We start from the raw sequence: 24,198 nt of genomic DNA on the forward strand, positions 1-24,198 counted from the left end.
ACTTTTAAAATGAGCAAACGAACAAATGAATCGACAAACTCGAAACTAAATTCTCAATTCAAATGCGGTTTTATCTCTTTAGACACGTTATTTATATATTTTTACATATTAGTCGGTCGTTTTTGTAAATTCATGCGTTCTTATTAGCGAAAGCTTTTTGACAAGTCAGCAAAACTTACATTATAAAACATTTCTCGAAGAGAACATTTTGAGAATATATTCTATAGTTTGACTGAATAGGTATCGCCAGGCGTCGGTGGTGTAACGGTTAGCATGGTTGCCTTCCAAGCAATCGATCCGGGTTCGACTCCCGGCCGACGCAGGTTATCTTTTTATCTTAATTTTATCAAGACCACATACCATTCGAGGATAAGTTATATATAGTCAGTTGAAAGATCCGTTAACGGAGTATTAAATATGTATATCGCAAAATATAAATTCCAGCACTTATCGGTAAACGTAAAGTTTTCTAATGTGATAATTTTATATAGTATAGTTTGCACTAGCAGGCCAGGCCACCCGGCGTTGCTCGGTCGTAAAGTACACTTAAATATGAGAAACACACACACACACACACACACACACACACACACACACACACGCACGAACTCACTTCCTTCCAATTTATCTATAAATGTGGATGATTGTATAACCATTTTTTTTTAATTTTATTTTTCCTTCGAAAATATTTTAAACCAAATTTCTTAATTCTACCGGGTTTTCGATGAAAAAAAAAAAAAAAAAAAAAAAAAAATAGAAGAAGCAATCTCCACTTTCAGCGACGTCGCTTTTTTTCTATTTCTTTTTAAGGTTAAATTAGGTTTAACATTTCCTTTCCAATATTAAATTTGTAATTATTTTCATCGCATAAGAAAAAGAAAAGTCCCCACTGCCATAAATTATTTTTAAAGCAGAAAAAGGGGCGCTTCTACAGAATTAAAACGAGGTTTTCTAGTCGATAAATGGAGTTTTCAGATAAAAAAACAATGGTTTCAACTGATTTTTTTGTCAATTCTAATAAATTACAATAGTAGCTTCCAAATTATGCAGTTAAAATTACCTGAATACCAATGAATTATTGAACAAAACAACTTTAATCGTGTTAGCAGTTGGAAAATTTCGGCTATTTTGTTTAAATCAAAACGGAAAATTTTACCCTTCCCTTTGAACTTTCCTGTGTCTTACGGTCGTTTTCATCAAATTCTATTTTTTTATTTTCTTTAATAAATAATTTTCTACCTTATGGCTTTTCGTAATTTTTGGATATAATCATCTTTACAATACGAGGAATACGTAGATACCATTGTTTTCATGTGAAAGTCATTACTACGAGTTCTGAAATTTCGTCTCAATAGTGTAGAAGCGCCGAAAAAGTTAAATTCGAGAAGCTAAAAAATCCCCTAATAGTAGTTCCTACACATTTTTTTTAATCGTACGGCAAAATATTATATTATTAATATTATAGTATAATAGTTTTCGCACTTCAATATGTTGTAACCGCTCGCTCGCCCCATTCTAACTACGATGAAAAAAAGAAAAAGACAAAAAGAAGCCAAACGAAAAATTACATGACATATGAGTTTCTCAACGGCTAAGCAGAGATTAGACCATTCCTGTAATGATCGGCTGCCTTTTGATTTTGCGGTGGGAGTAAAGTTTCAGTGCAGTTCTAGGGGGTCCACCCTCCCAGGCTTTGCCTGCTCGCTTTGAGAAAAGGTTAGTTATTGCTAATCACCTGAGGCGCCCTCACCGGAGAATGCCGACGGGGCTAGCCAGGCACTTTTTGCAGGTCAGAGTGCACCTCCTTGGAGGCGCTACCTTCTCAGTACCAATTCCCAGCCCTAATGTCACAGTTCTTGCAATGAGAGAGAATTAAATACCAAGTTTCTTCGAAAAGGCGATATGACATGCTTAGTTAAAATCGGGTTGCTCGCCCCCAATCACAATCAACGATTTGTGTCATGTGACTCACAGTAACCAATCAACAAATAAATTATGTTTCCATGTATCCTTTCTGATACTATGCTTTATCATTTCTTTTTCGGACTACGAAGGTAAATCCTCCCAGACTTTGACAATTGTTTTTTTTTTTTTTTTTTTATCTTTGTTTCATTCCAAAGTGCTCCATTTTTTAAATGGATTTTTTTCCACATTAAATACATATCTACTGTCCAACTCTGCCCTCGATTTCAATATTTGTCGAGTTTACAATATTTTTTCTTTTTTGTTAACTAACCTTTCTTGAGTCATTAGAAGCTTCTAGCAACACATTTACAATTATGCAATACTCTTTTCCCACTTGAATGATGTCTCAGATCTCTTGTCTTATAAAAAATATACTAATCAAAGCAAACTTAAAAACAAATATAAATAATGTTATTTATATAGTAATACCAACCAACTGAAAAAGTTCAATACATTCACTGAAGACACTAGAGCTTACGATAAATAATAATAATACCTATGTATATTTAATTGACTTTTTCCACAAAATATTTCTGAAAGAACTTTTTGCATGAATTGTTTTCCCTATTTATATTCTTATATATTTTATATTTTATGACTAAAACTCATAAATTTTTTAGTTTCGTCTTATTAAGTAATCAGCAAATGCACAGAAGTGCTAATATCTATCATTCCTCTGATGAGAAAAATTAGCATTCTTTGAACCTCCGTGAATAAAGGATTATATAACACACCAGTTTTGGAGTATTCTGCCGAATAATAAAAACTAATTGTAAACTTTTATTTTACAGCTTTGTTCTTACTATTATATATATATATATATATATATATATATATATATATATATATATATATATATATATATATATATATACTAAAAAAAGTACCTGTCGCTGACTGGGTTCAAAAACAGGCTACAGAAAATGGACTCAGATTTATGAAAGTATGATAGGTTATGAAAAGGAAGGGTTGTAAAGAGATAGCTTCAAAACTGGGGGTATAAAAAACAAAGCAAAATATGATGAAAGTAAAAATAAAATAGATAAACCCCATAATTTATTATACCATACCTGTTTACACTGAAACACTTATCATAATATTCTGGGGATCTATATTAAAAAACCTTGTTAAACTTTGTGACATATTTCCATTCTATGGAGGTCAGGTGCGAACGAACACCCCATAATTTTATTATACCATATTTCTTAAAACTGAAACATAATCATCAAAGTATACTTACGCAGATAGATATGAAAAGTCTTTATTAAAGTTTGTGCCTATTTCCATTCTATGGAGGGCAGGAGCGAACGCAGACCCCACAAATTTATTATATCATCCCTATTTAAGTTAAAACATACTTATCAAAGTATTATTATGTACATCTATATCAAAAACACTTGGAAACGTGTCTTTTTAATTTTTCACATTTTTATTTCCATACTTAGTGGACCAGGCGCGTACGGAGACCCCAGAATTTTAATGAATCATAATTATGCCAGATCAAACATACTCATTCCTGTGTCTCGATACATCTTCTATCATTATATTTGATCAGTTTTCTGTAGTAGTCAACCATATAGGAGCCTATTGGTGATCAGATATACACACAGACATTCAGCTTTATATATATATATATATATATATATATATATATATATATATATATATATATATATGTGTGTGTGTGTGTGTGTGTGTCTATATATATATGTGTGTGTGTGTGTGTGTGTCTATATATATGTGTGTGTGTGTGTGTGTCTATATATATATGTGTGTGTGTGTGTCTATATATGTGTGTGTGTGTCTATATATATATATATATATATATATATATAGACACACACACACATATATAGACACACACACACACATATATATATAGACACACACACACACACACACACATATATATAGACACACACACACACACACACATATATATATAGACACACATATATATATACACAGATATATCAATATATATACATATATATACATATATGAGCAAACAGTTAATAAAATATGTTAAAAACACTTTGAAATGAGTTAAAAACATATTTAATCTGAAAAGGAAACACTAGATAAATAGAGAGTCCTTAATTCGCGGAGTTTGGAAGAAATACTTTCCTTCTCATCAGATGGTAGGAATTAACAAAATGCGGGATCGGATTTTGCATGCAGAAGTATTTGATGAAACAACAAGTAAGTACAAAGATCTTACTTGTAAATAAAAAAAGTGAAGCAAAGGGAATATGGTGAAGAAAAAGGTGATTACACATCAATGGATAGTCTGGTGGAAGATAAAAAATCCAGTGACAGTAAAATATATACATATATATGAAGAAATATATACATATATATGAAGATACATACACTCGTGAACAAAAAAATGGGCCATGATTAAAATTGGAACAAAAAAAATGGGCCATGATTGAAATTAGAAAGAAAACAATTTTTAAAATTTTTATCGCTTGGTTTGCTAATAATTAGCTGTTATTTAGTATTTTTCAGATTATTAGTATTAAAGATGAGTCCAAGAAAAGTAAGACGATATCTTGACGAAAAAATTAAAAACCGAATTGCAGGATTACGACAGGCAAATTTGACTTACAAGCAGATTTTCGACATTTTGAAAGAAGAAAAGGTGGCAACATCTCTTTCAGCTGTGAAGAGAATTGGGCAAAGGTTCGAAATTGAAGGCACAGTGAGCAGGAAAGTTGGTTCTGGTCGCCCCAGAGCATCCACAATGAAGGACGATCACAGGCTTAAAATGACCGTTTTGAAGGATCGCAAAAAACTTATGTTGACCATAGCAAACAATTCGAAACAGCAAAAAGAAATTCTCTTTCTAGAGTGACAATATCCAGAAGGATGGAGGAAATGGGATTTTCATCAAAAAGATGTGCAAAAAAAACTTTGTTAACTAAGAAGAATATCAGCGACAGAAAGACATTTGCATCATGTTATGGTACGAAAGATGCAGATTGGTTTAGAAATGTTTTCTGGTCGGACGAATCAAGATTTTGCCTTGCCAGTGATGCCCCTGAACGTTGCATCCGAAGATCCGGAGAAAGATTTTCACCGAATTGCATAAAATCCACAGTAAAACATGGAAACGGAGGAATAATGATATGGGGAACCTTTTCTGCTGCAGGAGTTGGGGAAATTATCAAATGTGATGCGTCAATTAATGCCAAAGAATACATTCAAATATTAGAAAGAGGTCTATTACCAAGCATCCAGAAGTTAGAAATTAACAATGACATTATTTTTCAACATGATAATGCCCCTGCACACACAGCAAAAGTCACAAAGAAGTGGCTTACTGATAATTCAATTGATGTGATGTTTTGGCCTGCCCAAAGCTCAGATTTAAACCCAATGGAAAATATTTGGGCTATAATATCTCGTGCATTAGTTAGAAAAACTTTTTCCAACAAAGAAAAATTATGGGAAGCAGTACAAAGAGAATGGAATAACATCTCCTCTTCACAGTGCTCCAAGTTGGTTGAGAGCATGATAAAAAGAATTGATCTTTTAAAAAGATCTAAGGGCAATTCCATTCCATACTAAGTTTTTATTAAAGTAAATATCTTGCTCTTTATATTTTTACTCATTTTCGTTTATTATTTAATTGCATTTTGTGTAATGCAGCTTTTTGTGCAATAAATTGTAAATTTCTTTCCTGGCCCATTTTTTTGTTCATGAGTGTATATACACTTATGTATACATATATATACATACATATACATATATATACATACATATACATATATTTGCATACATATATAAAGATATATACATATATATACATACATATATATACACATATATACATACATACATATATACATACATATACAGATATATATATGTATATACACATATATGCATATATAGTTACATATATACACACATACATACATATATACACATATATATATACATATGTACACGCACATATATATACATATGTACACATATATACACGTGTATATATACATATATATACACATACATATACACATGTATATACACACATATATACATATATATACGTATATATACATATATACGTATATATACATACATATACATATATGTATACATACATATACATATATGTATACATACATATACATATATGTATACATACATATACATATATGTATACATACATATGCATATATGCATACATACATATACATATGTATACATAATAGATACATACGCATACGTACACATACATGTACATATATATGCATATATATACATACATATACATATGTATACGTATATATACATACTTATTCATATATATACATACATATATATACACACACATATATATATACACACATATACATATATATATACACATGTACATTTATATATATGCACACATATACATATACATATATATACATACATATACATATGTATATATACATATACATACATGTACGTACCTATATATATTCGTATCCATATTTATACCTATACATGTATATACATACATATACATATGCATATATGTGTATATACATATATGTTCATATATATGTATATTAGTTTTGGGCCTATTAATCGGAATTTGAATTGTAAATCAGAAAAATCGGAAGATTTTTGGGTATCGGAATCCGTATATGAATCGGAAAAATTGATGCCTATTTTCTTATGCCAAAACGATTCTTTTAATTTTCTTTTTTTTGATTTGATTGTTTGTATTGTTAAGTCTTCAGTTGTTGATAATAATGATTAAATGATAAATATTTATTGGTTTTAAATCACCAGTGAAGTTAATATCGATAGATCATCCTCCACAATTGTATTTTGATCTTTAGGAAAATATCTGCATATTTAACTTGTTTTTTTTTTTTTTTTTTACAAAAATCGGGGAAATTAACAATCTTTTAGTTAAATAATTAGAGATTCATAAAGAATCTTAATTGGAATCGGTAATTGTATCGGAATCAGGAATTTAGCATGGAATCGGTAATTGCATCAGAATCGGGAAAAATATTGGAATCGTCCCATCACTAATATATATATTAGTGATGGAATTATTCTAAATTTATTTCCCGATTCCGATAAAATTACGGATTCCGTACTAAATTCCTGATTCCAATACAATTCCCAATTCCGATTTCGATTCGTTATAAATCTCTAAATATTCAACTATATAGTCGTTATATCATTATTTTTTCCCAATTACCATAAGAAACATTAAATCTGCAGATATTTTCTCAAACGTAAAAACTGTGTGTGGGGTGGGGTGATCTATAGATTTTAATTTTATTGGTAGTTTGAAATCAATAAATATTTATTAGTATTATTATTCATCAGACTACTGTTACCATCTTGAGAGTGATTTTCACAACATTTCGGTCGATATAACCTCCGACCTGCTTCAGGTGCATTTTGTCGAACTCGGGAATATTTCTGCCGAACTTAGGAATTTGGACGGAATTTCGAGTGGAACCCTTTATTTACTTCACGGGGGTTGCGTACTCTTGTTTCGTCAGCCATGACTGGATAGAGGTCCTAAGTAATTCGCAATTTTATATTTCGGTCGCTCACACTGCGTCATGGGTTCGAGCCTGCCTGCCTACTACCACTGTTTTTTAAACACCTTTCTTCACCCTGGCTGCCTACTGTTGTTTTGATTCCCTCCCCACGCTACTACCATTTTTTTAACACTTCTCTCCACATTCACGGGTTCAAGCCTACCTGCCTACTATCATTTTTTTTTTTTTTGCTCACCACACACCTCCAAACACTCGGGCAACGCCGGGCACCCAGGCTAGTCATTCACAAACGGTTTCTTCATTTCTAAGCATGACTCAAATAATGTAAGGGAGACAATTCATCTTTTAAATTAGAGAATATAAAACGAATTATCTTCCTTACAACTAAACATTTTTTTTTCATGTATATGTTTAAAAATGTGCCCCCCCCAAAAAAAAAATAAATAAATAAAATAAAGTGCATTTGCTACGCCCCTGACAACGCCTGGTAGAGACACTTAGTTGTTAATAATATAGGTGTGTTCCTAATGGGCGGCTAACAGTCTAACTATGTCGAGATGAATATGCTTGAATTTCGCGTTTGCGCGTTGAAATGTACCAAAATGGTGATTTTGTGTGCCGTTGTATTTTATTTTTCCTACACGCCAAACATGTATACACGAAATGCTTAATATCAGCTGCCATTCCGGGTCAAACAAAACTTTTCAGCATATATATATATATATATATATATATATATATATATATATATATATATATATATATATATATATATATATACAGATATTATTTTAATTGGAATTCATTATTGAGATGAGTATTATTTATATTAATTTATTTATTGCGGACTATTATTCTCATCTTTATTAGTTGTTTCATGACGTTTCGGCCAACTATTCGTCTGGCCTTTGTCAGATCGTAACCGCGACGGATAGGAACTTCGAATCTTCTAACTGCATTCTCAGCAATTACTGCCATCCGTGATTGCTGTGAATGCAATTAGGAGATTCGAAGTTCCTATCCGTCGCGGTTACCACCTTTTCAGTATATGTTTTAAAATATCTTTGCCTGTGTCGGTGTGAGTCCTTACATTTCTTCAATGCATTTCGTGCTTTCTTTGATTTATATTAGACTGAGAGTTATTTGCTGTTGCATAGTATCGACTAGTATCACCTTTGATTTCAATACTAAACGATTTCTTTCTATTTTATGTATTTATATTAAGTTTTGATAGTCAGAAGAATCTGTGCTTAAATGTAAACGCAAATTCCATGAACAAGGCTTTCTTTCTTAGAACTGCCTGTGGAACTGTTCTGCTGGCCTACTTTCCAGTTGATTACTACATAGTCAATTTAATTAATTTTTTTTTTATTTCGGACTATTATTCTCATCTTTATTAGTTGTTTTTTTTTTTTTGATCTTTTATTGGTTTTGTTTATTCACAACGTTTCGGCCAACTATTCCTCTGGCCTTCGTCAGGTGGTAACCGCGACGGATAGGAACTTCGAATCTTCAATAAATTAATATATAATGCTCATCTCAAAAAATGAATTCCAATTAAGGAATAATATATATATATATATATATATATATATATATATATATATATATATACTACATAGTCATCTTCAAGTCTAATGTAAACAAGTTCGTGTTGAGCCGTATGCTTAAATCAAATTCTACCCAATTTCCACAACTAACGATCACTATGCTGTTGCCTCTGTAACCCTTGTCTTCGAGTAATCTTTGGGCCTTGATAAAAGATGAATCCCGTGTAAAAAAAGTAAAATAATAAAAAAATAATAATACTATTATGCTTGTCGAATTAAAAGGCGGTAACTGTAATATCGCTGACATTTATGTGCTGTCATCCTATCTAGGATGTTTTCTAGAAATTAGCTGGAATTGCTGTTTTGCTAGAAAAACGAATAGCTGATATATTTTTACTACTACGACAAAAATATATCAGTGAGTGATGACGTTATTGCAACACACGGATCGTTTGGCCCTTCTCATTTTCTGGGCGGGATTGTGTCAGTTTTAATGTGTTGCGAAAAACAAAATGGTAATATTGATCCGGCTAATAAAATTTCGGAGGGTTTTAATATCATGATATTGAGCTCGCTGAATTATTCAGAAATGTTTGCGTGTTCCAGGTTGGGTGTCACCAGTTGTTTTGCGGATATGGGAATTTTTACCCGGAAATGAGTCATTCGTTCCATGTACGGTGGAGTTGACTCTAGTCACAAACTGAAAGGAATATATGGAATATAAAAAAAAACAAAACAAAAACCACAAAAAAAAAAACAAAAAAAAAAACAAAAAAAAAACAAAACAGTATCAATATTACACAAATAATATACTAGTGCATTTTGTGGACCGGATGCAAGTAAGTGTTCGCTCAGGTTTGCCCGGAACTTGACGTAAACTGCCGGAATATGGCGACAGCTGGTCAAAATGATCAGCCAATTAGTAAACCACAATGAACGCAATAAACGTAAAATAATTAAATTGCAAAAAAAAAAAAAAAAAAAAAATGTTTGAAAGTTTCTCTTGAAAAAAAAAGTGCAGGTAGTACGGTAGATTTTTTTTCATTGTTTTTTCATTTATTTCTTCACTAAATATTGTGGATATTCAATATGGCGTCCGGCCAACAGTAACATGTGTTTTTCCTACGTTGTAGGAAATACTAACTGAACTAACTAACATTGGTTGCAGAGCGTCTTCTTTCATGTGACAAACATTATATCTGTTCAACTTACGCTGAAATCACGGCCCTCTGTAATATTAAGATGACCTTAGCACTAAAGTCATGTAACTTTAGTAGCGTCATTGAGTTTGGTCCTGTGAATCTAGTCACGTGTCCTAAGAAACAACCGGGGGTAGATAAAGTCTACTAACAAAACCGTTTTCGGGGATTTAGCAAAGAAACCAACAAAAAAGGTAAAAAATTCAAATATATAACAAATGAATGTTACCAAAAGCAAGATAAGTTACTCTTCTACCTACCTGTGTAAATTTTGTGTGCTTTAACGGAATCCAAAGCTTTTATTCAGTTCGAAACAGAACTTGTGTCGAGCTACTAAATTAAACAGGCACATCGAAACGATAGGTACAGGCAAAAATAACTAAAAAAACCCGGACCCCTATACGTTTTAAAGATGATGATGATCATCATAATTCTTTTAAGTTTAGGTTTAAATTTGGATTGTGTTTGAAAGATGACAGACCAAAGTTAATCGCTAAAAAGGACAGAAAAATGTATATTTACGTGTTAAAAAAATTACAGTGAAAAATGTTCATGCGTGCAAGGAACGTATTGAAATGTTACATGTAAAATTTACGCTAAAAATGTTACCTTATTAAAAGCATGAAATATTTTTTGCAATGTTTTTTTTTTTTTGCTAAAATTATTGCGTCAGTGTGACGTAAAGGACCGAGTGAAAACTCAACATTGAAAAGTTAATTTCTAAGGATATTCGTGTTTTGTATAAACGAATATTACAGTTAAATTTGTCGCAGGCAAGTAGTTCTTATGATATTAAAACCTTGATTATCCAATGTATTCCCTATTGTTTTCAATGATCGCCATTCTTAACATGGGGATGGGTAGCAGTGCCAGAAACCGGTCTTAAGAATGCGTGAAAAAAAAAAAATGGAATAATTCGACCTGTTTTACAAGCTTATAACTACTTGAAAAATGTAATTCAAACCCTAATTTTTTTTCAATTAAAATTTAATAGCAAATTATGCACTATTTATTTATTTTTTTTTTTAATCGGTTTTCTTTAAAAAAAAATTTGAAGAAAATCAACGGAATTTTACTTACTTCGGTTATAAAAATCGATATAAATTCGAAAAAATCACTTACCTATAAAACATAATATTGAATGTTTAGTTCCATTCTTCATTGTTCAGAATTTATCCATATTTATATTTTAAATTCTATTTATTTAAAAAAATATATTTTTAAACGACTGTTTGAAAAAAGCGCCATGACGCAACCATTTTAGCATCTTTAGCGAAAAACCGGAAGTCGACGTTTGTCGTTGTTTAGACTTACAGAAGGCAGTAAAAACTACACGTTCGCGTTAGTCATCTAGCCTTTTGCCAGAAGAAATATGCGTTTCCATAGTTTAAAAATAGTCAAATTTTACTTATAAGATTTTGCCTTAAAAAAAAAAACAACAACACACACACTCGAGGAATTTTTTTTCTTTTCTCAAAGAAATACATAAATTTTTTATTTATATTTTCATTCTTCTTTATCGAATGAACTTTTTTTTAAAAATATCTAAAAAAAACATTGAATGAAATAGAAAAAATTGTCGTCATCGTCCATTACTTACTGGAAAATATAAGCAGAACATAGGCTTCCAATTAAAAAATAATCAACGTGGTTTTTAAAAAAAAGGTTTTAAAACTTTGGACTTTACAGGTAAATTTCCAAAAAACACTTTTTTTGTTTTAATTTACAATATATTATTTATTGATCTTTTATCTTCAATTTGTGATATATAAAACTTTGGTATGTAAATAAATTATTAAAATTTTAATAGATATTTTAAAATGGGGGGTAACTAAAAAAAAGCGTTTGTCTAAATTATATTCAGTTTATTGGAAAGAGCATGAAATTTCACATTGACCCTGAAAATATCGTAAAAATTTAACCAATAGAAAAATTTTGATAGATTTTTAAAGTTTAAAAATTGAAAAAAAATTAACTCGTAAAAAAAAATTCAATTGATTTCATTACGTAAAAAAATGGGTACTAGTGCAGAGAGTGATCCGGACGTAAATAATAACCTTATTATTTAAAAAGCCATTCTTAACATGGGGAGGGGAGGGTGTTTTGTGCCTATTGTATACTTCAACCTTACAATTGAATAAAAAACATCATAAAACTTTAATTAAACTTGGAAATACGACTTAAAAAAATAGCGCGGATCACTCAATGCACTAGCACCAAAAAATGGATGCATTAATATTTTATTTTGGAAGTATATTCCATAAAGAAAATAAACAACCCACTTTAAAAAGAGAAATTACGAGTTTTTTTTTTTTTTTTTTATATTTTATTCGCAGTTTCGTGTTAGGGGTGCCAAAAATTCCCCCAAAATTCTGATACACCTAGGGGAGGGGTGCTTTGTATTGTTTGGATCATGCATAAAGTGTACTATGTAATAAGAAAAAATTACAGCCTCTTTAAAGTATAAGAAAAAACATGGGAATATGAAAGTCTTAATATAAAAATTACTTGCCGGTGACAAATTTGGCTGGGATATTCGTTCATATCGTACCCGAATATCTCTTAAAATCAACTTATTAAAGGTAAGTCTTCACTTAACCAAATATTGAATAAACAATACCTAAGTCGATGATAATATCGTTAGTTCAAAGACATTTAACTGTTCTTCGTTACAACAATATTATTAACACAGACTTTAGAGTTTTTTTGTAATCAATTTTTTTTTGTATTAATTGTTACAATTTACGATGCTTTATTTTCATAAAAAAGTAAAAATAAATTCATGCGTTTTTTTTTTAGTATTTAGAACTATAACTTTAGTAAAGGTGTTTTCTTTTGTTTACACAAAATAATAGATTTCCAGTAAGATTTAAAAAATAATAATTGTTTCATTATATTCCGTGATCATTACTTAATAAATACTGAAATTTTCAATAAAATTGGTTGATTTCTGAATAATATTGTTCGTTTTGATCTTTAAAAATATAGTGTTGTTCGTTATGATTAAAAAATATATAGGGTTTGTATTACTGTACACATAGATTCGAAAAAGTTGTCAAAAAACAAATATATAATAAATAAATGTTATCAAAGGCAAGATAAGTTACTTTTCTACCAAACTGGATATATTTTTCGTGTTTTTATTCAATGTAACATATTTATTCAGCTCGAAAACCATACAGTGTGTACCGATGTATTGGAACATTCAAGATGGCGTCTGATTCTCGCTTTAACACGGTAAGTTTGGGAAAAGATGTTATAAATAAAAAACCGGATAAAATACTGTTAAAAACTCGCTCAATATATGTTACCGTGACATAGGTCAACATATATTCGGCAGGTTTTTAATAGTATTTTGTATAGTTTTTTATTTATAACACCTTTTTCCAAACTTACGGCGTTAAAGAGGGTGTGAGACGCCATCTTGAATTTTCGAATACATCGGTAAACACTGTATGGTTTTCAAGCTGAATAAATGTTACATTGAATAAAAACACGAAAAATATATCCAGTTTGGTAGAAAAGTAACTTATCTTGCCTTTGATAACATTTATTTGTCATATATTTGTTTTTTGACAACTTTTTCGAATCTATGTGTACAGTAATACAAACCCCACTTGTTTATTGCCTACATTCATATTTTATATTTTGCTACATTTGATTGTCTTCTGCTTCAAACGTACGTAATTTTACATGCATTCATTTTTATATGTTAAATAAAGTTACGTTTTACTATAAATCATTTTTAATAATTAAAGTTTTTTTAATGATTTTTGTCAAATATTTTGATTCATTACTGGCAGTCTGACTATTTGACAGACCTTGCTTGCTGTGACCTCAACGACGACGTCATTTTCAGCTCACGGGCCTTAATGACATATATTACGAAGGTCGTGTTACAACAACCGTAAGAAGATATCAAAGGTATCGAACATTTTCAAACTATAACCTAGCACAAAAAAGCCCTCCCAAATTCAAACTACTCATTAAAATAAATAAATAAATAATATACTCGTAGAAGAAAAATTAAGGAACGACATCTACATATTAATGGGATTGATAAAAAAAATCCATTCGGCTTAGCAAATTATTTGTCAAACATTAAACTATGAAAACCGTTAGTAGCTATAAAGAATATTAACTTCAACGCAGGAAGGGTCATTTAATCAATTATTATCCTCCATATTTTTACTCCTCACTTATTTTTAAGTTAACATTCATTTAACGTTTGTTCTTGCATTCCTAAATTGCTACAGACGTTGGGCATTTTCCCATTATAATTAGTCATTTCCATCCTTTTTATTTAACTTTTAGTGTATATATTTATCTTTTAATTTTAAGTTGATTGTTTAACACTTGTTTATTGCCTAAATTTATATTTCATATTTTGCAACATTTGATTGTCTTCTGCTTCAAACATACGTAATTTTACATGCATTAATTTTTTATACGTTGAATAAAGTTCAGTTATAGGTACTCATGCAGTGCACTTATTGATCCGTGCTGAAATAACGTTATTATTTAAAAAGCCATTCTTAACATGGGGAGTCGAGGGTGTTTTGTACCTATTCTGTACTTTAACGTTACAATTGAATAAAAAAACATAACATAAAACTTTAATGAAACTTGGAAATACGATTTAAAAAAATAACGCGGACCAGTAAGTGCATTAGCACCCAGTTTTACTATAAATCGAATCATCTTTCTTTCTTTTCTTATTTTTAAATGTAATTTATAAGTAAATAATGAACACATTTTAATCTTTAAAATCAATGTTTAATTACTTTTAATGCATAAACGCAACTTTTCCGTTTTGAATTTTTTTTAATATTAAAGAGTTTCAGTGAAATTATATTCCTTATTTTTCTCTTTTTATTTATTTTTTTAAATGTAATTTACAAGTAAATAATGAACGCATTTTAGTCTTTAAAATCCATGAAACAACGAAATTTTAATTTCTTTTAACGCATAAGCACACAACTTTTCCATTTTGAATTAAAAAAAAATATTGAATGAATTTCAGTACAAATCATGTTCCTTATTTTTCTCTTATTTTTTTAATGCAATTTTAAAATTTTCTAATGCTTTTTGTAAATTTTTTTTTTTTTTTTTTTTTTTTGATTCATTACCGACAATCTGACTATTCGATAGATCTTGCTTGTTAGGACCTCAGCAATGACGTCATTTTTCAGCTGACGGGCCTTAATGACATATATTACGAAGGTCGTGGTTGAAACATAATTGAAAGAAAGATGACGTCATTTACGAAACATCCATTTATCTTACAGAGTGTACACCGAGTGGGAACAAGACGTAAGTATATGGTCTATCTTCACGGATTTACCTAAGGAAAAACAGAACCCAGTAGTATTTTTGTCATTGCCACAAAACACACGAGAATGCGTTTGACACTTGGGCCTCACAGATATTGGCTTAACTGATGGATTAAAAATAATTACAGACATATTAATGGAATGAAAACACAATGGTATATATGCCGTTTAAGGAATTTTACTCTCACAAAAGAGCTGATGGAATAAATATAAGCGACATTTTTGGGGTGTTATGAATTCTTGTACCAGAAAGTACGTAATTACTGAATTTCTCTGCTGGAAGCATTTTTTGTTTTGAATGAAGTGAATGTATCAGAAAAAAACAACCCCCCCCCCCGAAAAAATTAGCGAGGACAACGGGTGGAAGATTGACTTACGCAGCAATGAATGATACTTAAAGTGTTTTCTGATATTTTTTTCATTGGAATGCAAAACAGTTCTTGCTATGAAGGAAGAAATTGAAACTGTAAATTTTAATCGGAACAGCAGTAAAAGAGAGCAAAACTTTTAGCGAAGAAACAAAAAAAAAAAAAAAAAAAAGAATGTCAACACACAGAAAAGGTAAGATAATGCGTTGTTTCAAATATGGTTCTATTAGTTATTTTTGCCAGAGATTGTACTAGATTTAGCCCCAGAAATATTAAGTGTTGTGCATTCAAACCATGTACACCTCTCATTAATCAATTCCGAGTCCTAGTAAATGAACATTGGTAAATGATTCTAATATAAAAATGTCCAATCTTGTAATAAATACACTAGATATGGCTGTATTTGATTCTGCTTGTTACTGGCGAACTTTGGTTTAATGTATTTCTTGGTACATTAAATGATCCGGATAAGCGGCTAGGAAAAAACTTAAATTCAACAGGACATTTTGTTTTGGTAATGAAGAGGAGATAAAAGCAATGAAAGCAGTTTAATTTCCGGTAATTATAGGAGGCGTAAAAGGAGCCAGAGCATATATAGAGATGGCGTCGTCAAAATGATTTATCCTTGTTACTAAGTCATAAATCAACGAAAACTGCTGGTATGATACTAGATTTTAAAAGTGACAGCTGTAAGATTGTAGGCAGATATATAAAATTGCAAAAAAAAAAAAAAAAAAAAAAAAAAAAAAAAGGAAAACTTCTGGACATTATAGTATTGTTAACCTTTAGATAAATGCTCTAGAATGGAGAACCCCCCCCCCCCAAAAAAAAAACCGAAAGCTGAAAAAATTACATAAAGACTTTTCTCGTGCATCAAAAGAGAAATTGGTATCCTTGGTGAGAGGCAGTAGGGCTTTTTATGATAAGGAGTTTCTAGATCTTTAAGGATGTCTGTGATTCGTGTTCAGTTTGTTTAAGGCTTAGAAGACCCCCCCCCCCTTCGTCCAGTGGTGGTATTGGCTCTTGGAAATCGGTTTGATGACACTGTATGTGTGGACTTAAAAGAATTCAGACATAACCAAATGCTGAATTTTACACCTAATTGACACATCCACTATGTACTCTGTTACCAGACTGATTAAAAGCCAAGAAGAATGAAAAAATTATTCGCAACATGTGTATAGCGTATTTTGGAATTCCCAAACACTTCTAGAGTGATTATGAGTAAGAATTTAAATTTACAGAGAGAGGAATGAAAAACTGAATATTGAAACGTGCACTACAGCCGCTGAAAGTCCATTCAGTAATGGCACCGCGAAACACGTCTCAATCTAATATTGGTTGGAACAATGGAGAAAACATTGGAAGATGAGAAATGTGAACCAGAAATAGCTTTGGCTTGGGCTGTTAGTGCCAAAAATGCTCTTCAGAATCATTCTGGACATAGCCCAAAATGAGATTGTTTTTGGATCAACATAAAAACGCCGCCAGTTTCGATAGTTACTCACATTAAGCGCTTTAACAACGAAGGGTATGCTTAGAATTAATTTAAATGCCTTACATTCAACAAGAAAAAGTTTTATGGAGGCCGAATCAAGTGAAAAAATTTGGAGAGCACTGCGATTTAATTAAAGACATTATGCAGATGGAAGATTTGTGACAGGGGATAGCGTTTACTATAGAAAACAAAACTATAAAGGATGGTGTGGCCCTGCCAAAGTTTTGGATAAAGAGGGTCAATGTGTATTGATTCGATATGGAGAAGCATTCTACAGGATGCATCCATGTCACTTGATGAAAGTAAACAAGAACTTTGGAAGGCCAAGGGATAAAGAAAATACAATTCACTTAAATGAGATAAATGAAGTCTTGGAGGAGAAAGTTGAAGATCGACATCATAAAAATTCCAGTAGTAACAGTGAAAAACTGAAAGACAATATAATAAGGCCGAGTAAAGCGAGAATAGTGGAATATAAAATTATTGGAAGTAATGAGTGGAAAAAAAGGAAAGATAATGAGTACAAAAATAAGAAAAAAAAGAAGGAAATTATGGTCGTTGGCGGAATATAGAAACAGCTACAGAAAATGAATGTCCAGTGTGTAGCAATTGGGATAAGGTCGACCAGTGGCGAGAACTTCCCCAAGTAACAGGAGAACATGAAGAACATGTAGTTTTCCTCACAACTGAACAAAACAAGCACAAAATGTGATTGATGCAAAGAAAAAAGAAATAAAAACACGAAACTCATAAAGTGTACGAATGTGGGTAACTAACATAGGTAAAAATGCATACCAACAAGATGGATGATAACAGAAAGTTAAGGATATCAAAAAGATAATGAAGGTTCGCCTTGCAGCATGTGGCTATGAAAAAAAATCCACATAATCTAAAACAGACTCTCTAACATGCAGCCGTGAAGCTATGCGTCTTGTAATGCTAACAGCCTCCATAAGGAATTGTTAGGTGGAAACCCTATATTTTACCTCAGCATATTTGCAAGGTGATATGCTAGAGAGAGAAATATTTCTCTGACAGCCATCTGAGGCATGTCCAGGGTCACAAGTGTGGAAGCTGAAAAGATGTATTTATCGATTGAATGATGCACCCCATTCATGGTACAAGAGAATTACTCAGGAATTAACTAAACTGAAAGGAATGGTAAGTGCGTATGACAATGCACTGTTTCCTTGGCATGATTTATCAGAGAACTTGATGGATATTCTGCCAATGCATGTAGATGACTTTATATTTTGTGGAAATTTTAAAAAATGTGATCTCAGAATTGAAGAAAATATTCAAGGTTGGAATGCATGAAAATTGAACCTTCAATTTTTTGGGATTGTGCATTAGACAAACAGAAGATGGGATCATTATAAACCAAAACAATTATGTGTCATCTATTTCTCCAATAGATATAAAGAAAAGAAGATCCTTAAGGAAAAATGATGAGCTGAGTGAAGAGAAGTAGACAGATTTAAAAAGACTAAATGATGTCAAATTATGTGGATATCTATCCAGGCTCGACCTGATGTATCATTTGATATAGTGTAGGATGATTAATACCGGAAAATCTCCTAAAGTGAAGGTACTTTTTGATGCCAACAAGTCACTATTAAAGCTTAAATCAAAGACAGGTTCCATATCCTTTTCCTAGCTTGGAAATACTCCAGGTTTGAGTGTGGTTTGCTATTCTGATGCTATCTATGCCAGCTTGGAGGATGGTTTCTCACAGGGTGGATGTATCATCTTTCTTTATGGTAAGATGAATAGACTGACTCCTATATGCTGGTCACCAAAAAAACTTGACCAAGCAACAGAGCCCAATGGCTTCCGAGACTCTTGCACTCAGTGAAGTTGCTGATGCAGGTGAATTGATAGCTGCCATGCTGCAAGAGATTTTCAGACTACCCAAGTTGACTGAAGTAATTTACAAAACTGACACCAAATCTTTGGTAGAAATCTTAAAATCATCAAATCTTGTAAGTGACAGACATTTGAAAGTTGATATGGCCAGAGTAAAGGAAATGTTGGTAAAGGAGGAAATCCAAATCGAATGGATCAGGGAACATGAACAGGTCGTGAACTGTTTGACAAAGATGAGAGCTTCTATTGAAATTCTAAGAGATTTATTGTGCTAATAACCTGTTTTCTTTGATTGTTTGCCTTTTTTTTTTAAATTTGAACTTTGGCTTATACCTGACACCAAAAGACACCAGCAATGTTAAAGTTGAAGCTATCGAACTTGGTGGTTTTCTTCTGAATATATAGTTATGTCCCTTGTCTCGAGCGGATATTTAATATGGCGTTCAGTCAACAGTAACACGTGTTTATCCTACGTTGTAAGAAGTACTAAGTGAGCTAACTAACAGTAAGCATCAGCAAAATAGCTGAGGCTTGTTGTCACTTAGACTCCAGGGAACACCATCGATTATTATCAGTGAGTAATCACTGATGATGACCTGTGTGAGAACTCTAAGTGAATACATAATAAAAAAACGTTAGACGAAATGTCAGTTTGATCTCTATATATAAAAGGCAGGTTGTCTATGTGTGTCTGTCTATGGATGTGTGAGTTTGTTCCCTATGAATTTCGAAATGGCTGGACGATTTTTAAAAATTTCACAAATGTACTTTGTGTCTGAGAGTGTTCTTAGCTAAATTTTGTATCGGAATGCCTCTGATAAGTATTGAAAATCGATAAGTGCAAAAATACAATTAAAGTAGGAAGAGTCCGATTTTGACCAAAGTTAACACTTTTATATAGTCTAAAATCACAGCTGCATTTTAGAAGTTTTATCACCACACAGCAAAAGGGCCTGGTCTATAAAATCAATGGTAGGTGCATTCAAATTGAATGTTTCTGTTTAGAAAATTAAAATATGATACTTGACTTATTCATTTTAAACCGTAATTCAAGCCTTTATATAAAAAGTAATTTCATAAAATCAACAGTATATTTTATATAGTGCAATATAGACTACATTGTTTTGTTGACTAAGTAATTGCGGGGAGGCATGGGAAGTTTCCTCCCGATGTACCACAGTGTGTCTCTAACTAGAGCAGGTAATAAATCAATTTAATTGAAAAAAATGTACGATTTTACCGAGTTTGATGACAGTAAAAGTATTGGAAGTATAGAACATCAGTTGTTCCTGATTCAATCCGGGGCAACGTCAGGTCTCTTTGCTAGTTACATACAGAAGTGAATGTATGTAGAGTGCCACTACTAATATGGTACGTTGGACGAATTAGTGTGAATCCGCTTTGTTTCTTGTTGGCATGCGTGGGTTTTGTATGTAAAAAATAATCGTCATGCACGTGTGAATTGAATTCGAGTTACATTTCGAGACAAATAGTGTTAATTTGATGAGCTTATTGCCATCTTTTGTGGCGCTGATTTGCAATAAAAACATAATTTATCGAACAAGCCTTTGTGGAATGTCTTCGGACGCTTAGAATACAAGTGCCATCAGCTTTGATTGAATCAAAACTGTATATGCATTTTTAGCGGTAATGCGCAGTGCATATTTCTTTCAGTTGACATGGGTCTTTTTTTTTTTTTTTTTTTTTTTTTTTATTTACAAAGGTACCACCACTTATCAAGGCCAAGAAGTCACTCGAGGATAAGGGTTAAAGAGTGTACGGTAGACAGTTGGACAATAAAGTAATCGTTAGTAATGAAAATTCGGTAAATTTGTTAACTTATGTGAAACGGCTCATCAAAAACTTGTATTCGTTAGACTTGAAGACAACCATATTGTAGTCAGCTGGAAAGCAGAAAAACGGAAGACAATTCCATAGGCATGCAGTTCTAAGAAAGGAGCTTTACTCATGGAATATACGTTTAGGTTTAGGCACAGATAAAGAGTGGGGGAAATTATTGATAGTGTTTTCTGCTAGACAGGTGTTTCTTGTGAAAGTTTGACGAGGGGGGACCATAGATTGGAGCTCAGTCGAGTACTTGCCATGAAAATAACGATAAAGCAGAGACAAACTCGCAACATGTTTTCTGTGAGAAAGAGGTTGCAGGAAAGAGAAAAGGACATCCCCCACAAGGCTACAGAGTCTATTTTGAACTCTATCAAGACAGGATAAGTCCTTTCAAGCAGCTCCTGCCCAGATGTGGCAACAGTACTCCATCCTTGGGCGTACTTGGCTCCATATAGATAGAGAATTGCATCAGCAGTGAGATATCTACTAGATCGATAGAAGGATCCGACCATTTTTCCAGTGGTTTTGGCAACAAATTCGATGTATGTGTTCCATTTAAGATCAGGAGTAAAGGTCAAGCCCAGAAGCTTGTCAAAACATGAGGCCTCTTCAAGACGAGAGCCATTCATTTCAATTGATGCCAGATGGGATCAGAGCGTTGATGATGTAAAGATAAAAACTTGGTTTTACATGCATTAAAAGTAACCAGGCACCTCTTTCTCCCATTGTACCACTTGCTCAAGATCAAAGGAGAGAGAATCGGAGAGAACTTGATCGTTTATGATCTTAGATGTGCTACCATAGATAGTAGTGTCATCAGCATAAATGTCTACGAATGATGTAAGGATGTGAATTGGAAGATCATTAATGTAGATCAGGAATAGAGTTGGGCCCATGATGGACCCCAAAGCGACTCCAGCATTAATACTGTGAGCTTCTGATTTCTGCCCATCAATCACTACACTTATGAATCTATCAGAAAGAAATGATTTAATAATTGAGAAGACATTTCCAGGTATACCGTAGTGGGAGATATTTTGAAGTAAACCTTTATGCCATACTCTATCAAAGGCTTTTTATATGTCAAGAACAATTGCCCTAGAAAGATAGTCTCTGTCGAGAGATTCGCTAATCCTATGAGATATAACTGTAAGCACATCTGCTGTAGATCTAGCAGAATGGAAACCATATTGTGTGTCACTAAGAAGGTTATTTTTTTCTGAGATGGTTGATTAGTTCTCTAACACAGATTCCAGCAACTTACTCATGACTCACAGGAGACTTATTGGTCTGTACTGAGAGGGAGATGAGCGATCACCTGAATTCTTAAATACAGGGTATACTGATGAGATTTTCCAGGGTAATGGGAAATAATTCTCCTTAAGACAACGTTTAAACAGTTTTTGTAAGTATTGGTGCTAGTTCTGGTTGAAGCTTTGGAGTACTATAATTGGAATACGGTCAGGCCCGGTTGCTTTACTGGAATCAAGGTTTTTGATTAGCTTGGCAACATCACATACATATATTTGTATATCACATAGCATGTTTTCTGATACAGGAGGAAATATTGGGGGTTGGCGGCCCTGGTTGCAAAAGGTAGAATTAGCTGCAAAGTTCTTGGCAAAGAGTTTGAGTTTGTCTGATGCTGACGAGATTACCTCAGTTCCATTGATAATGGTTGGGGTAGAGCACACGCTTCTGTTCAGGATTCTGTTTACTATTTGCCAAAACTGGTGGAAACCAAGCTGCTGCTCAGCTACTTTGGACTTAACGGACTGAGCATGCAACTCTCTTGCATTCTTTATTACGTTTTTTACAGTAGTTGCTGGCAGTCCTGAAAGCGGCTTTAGTCTCAGTACATCTATTATGTTGGAAGCAATGGAAAAGGTGATTTTTGTATGCAATGGCAGCAGCACATTCTGGAGAGAACCACGGCTGGCTATTAGGATTTTGCTGGAACTTTTTTGAGGGTATGAAACGGTCTATACCTACAATGAACCATTCCGTCAGGTCAGATACTATAGAGGACACATCCTTTTTAAACATGGAACACAGAGCTAGATCTGATATAAATGTACGGAAGCTATCCCAGTCAGCCATAGAGTATCGATATACTGTACGATGGAGAGGTACATCTGAGGACTTATTGCATTTTATTTTTATCTCAACTGTTACAACAGAGTGGTTGGAAGATCCAAGTTGAGACAGAACGGAAGCTGAACACAGTTCGGGGCAAGTTGTGAGAAAAAGGTCTAGGAGACTTGCATACTGGCCGCCAGTACCGGGCACACGGGTGAGTTTATGGACAATCTGAGTGAGGTCATAAGCAATGGAGAAATCATGACAGAACCTCCCCTCATCATCGGTCTTGTTTGAGTGAGTTAACCATTCCACATTGTGAACATTGAAGTCTCCACAGACATGAATATTAGCTGAAAGATAAGCAGATAGGACGTAGCCAATTTTCTCAGATATGCTTTTAAAGATAGTAACTCCGCTGTTGTGGGGGCGATAGAGAGCAAATATAAACGCAGTAGTTTGAGCAAGTGCAACCCGGAAGTACATATAGGGTAAGTTAGGATCTTCTCTGGAGATGTCCCTACCACATGGAAAGCCATCTTTAATATAGGCACATATTCCATGACCATGGCGATCCTGGGGGTAAGATTTGGAAGTTAAGTTAGAGTATCCTTTAATTACGAACTCATCTAGGGAAATAGTCTGTCCAATGCCAGTTTCGCTTAGAAATAATATGTTTGGTCTCCTGTAATCGAGTTTCAACCTCTGGAAGGTTAGAACGTAGATCCCTGATGTTTGAGAAGGAGACATGGTAGTGGGGGTCTACGTTAGAGGTTAGAGATCCGGGTTTAATCGTGTATTTTTCTTGAAACTTTCCATGATGGAGTTTTATGGTTTGTGGACTAGGTCAACAAATTTGCTTGGAGCAGGGCAGAGAGGGAAAGTAAGAGAGAAGTAGAAATGAAGAAATATATATATACTAGCTGTACCCGGCCACGCGTTGCTGTGGCTCAGTTTGTTAAAA

General features: G+C 32.8%; 1 non-coding gene across 1 annotated transcript; it reads left to right on the forward strand.

Annotated features, from left to right (window-relative positions):
* The first annotated feature begins 250 nt into the window (after positions 1-250).
* On the forward strand, positions 251-322 carry Trnag-ucc (transfer RNA glycine (anticodon UCC)). The gene has a single exon. It is a non-coding gene; the product is annotated as a tRNA-Gly (tRNA).
* Positions 323-24,198: the final 23,876 nt, after the last annotated feature.

The sequence above is a fragment of the Euprymna scolopes genome, chromosome 12 (assembly GCF_053919585.1).
Source record: "Euprymna scolopes isolate OS-2025 chromosome 12, ASM5391958v1, whole genome shotgun sequence".
Taxonomy (NCBI): domain Eukaryota; kingdom Metazoa; phylum Mollusca; class Cephalopoda; order Sepiida; family Sepiolidae; genus Euprymna; species Euprymna scolopes.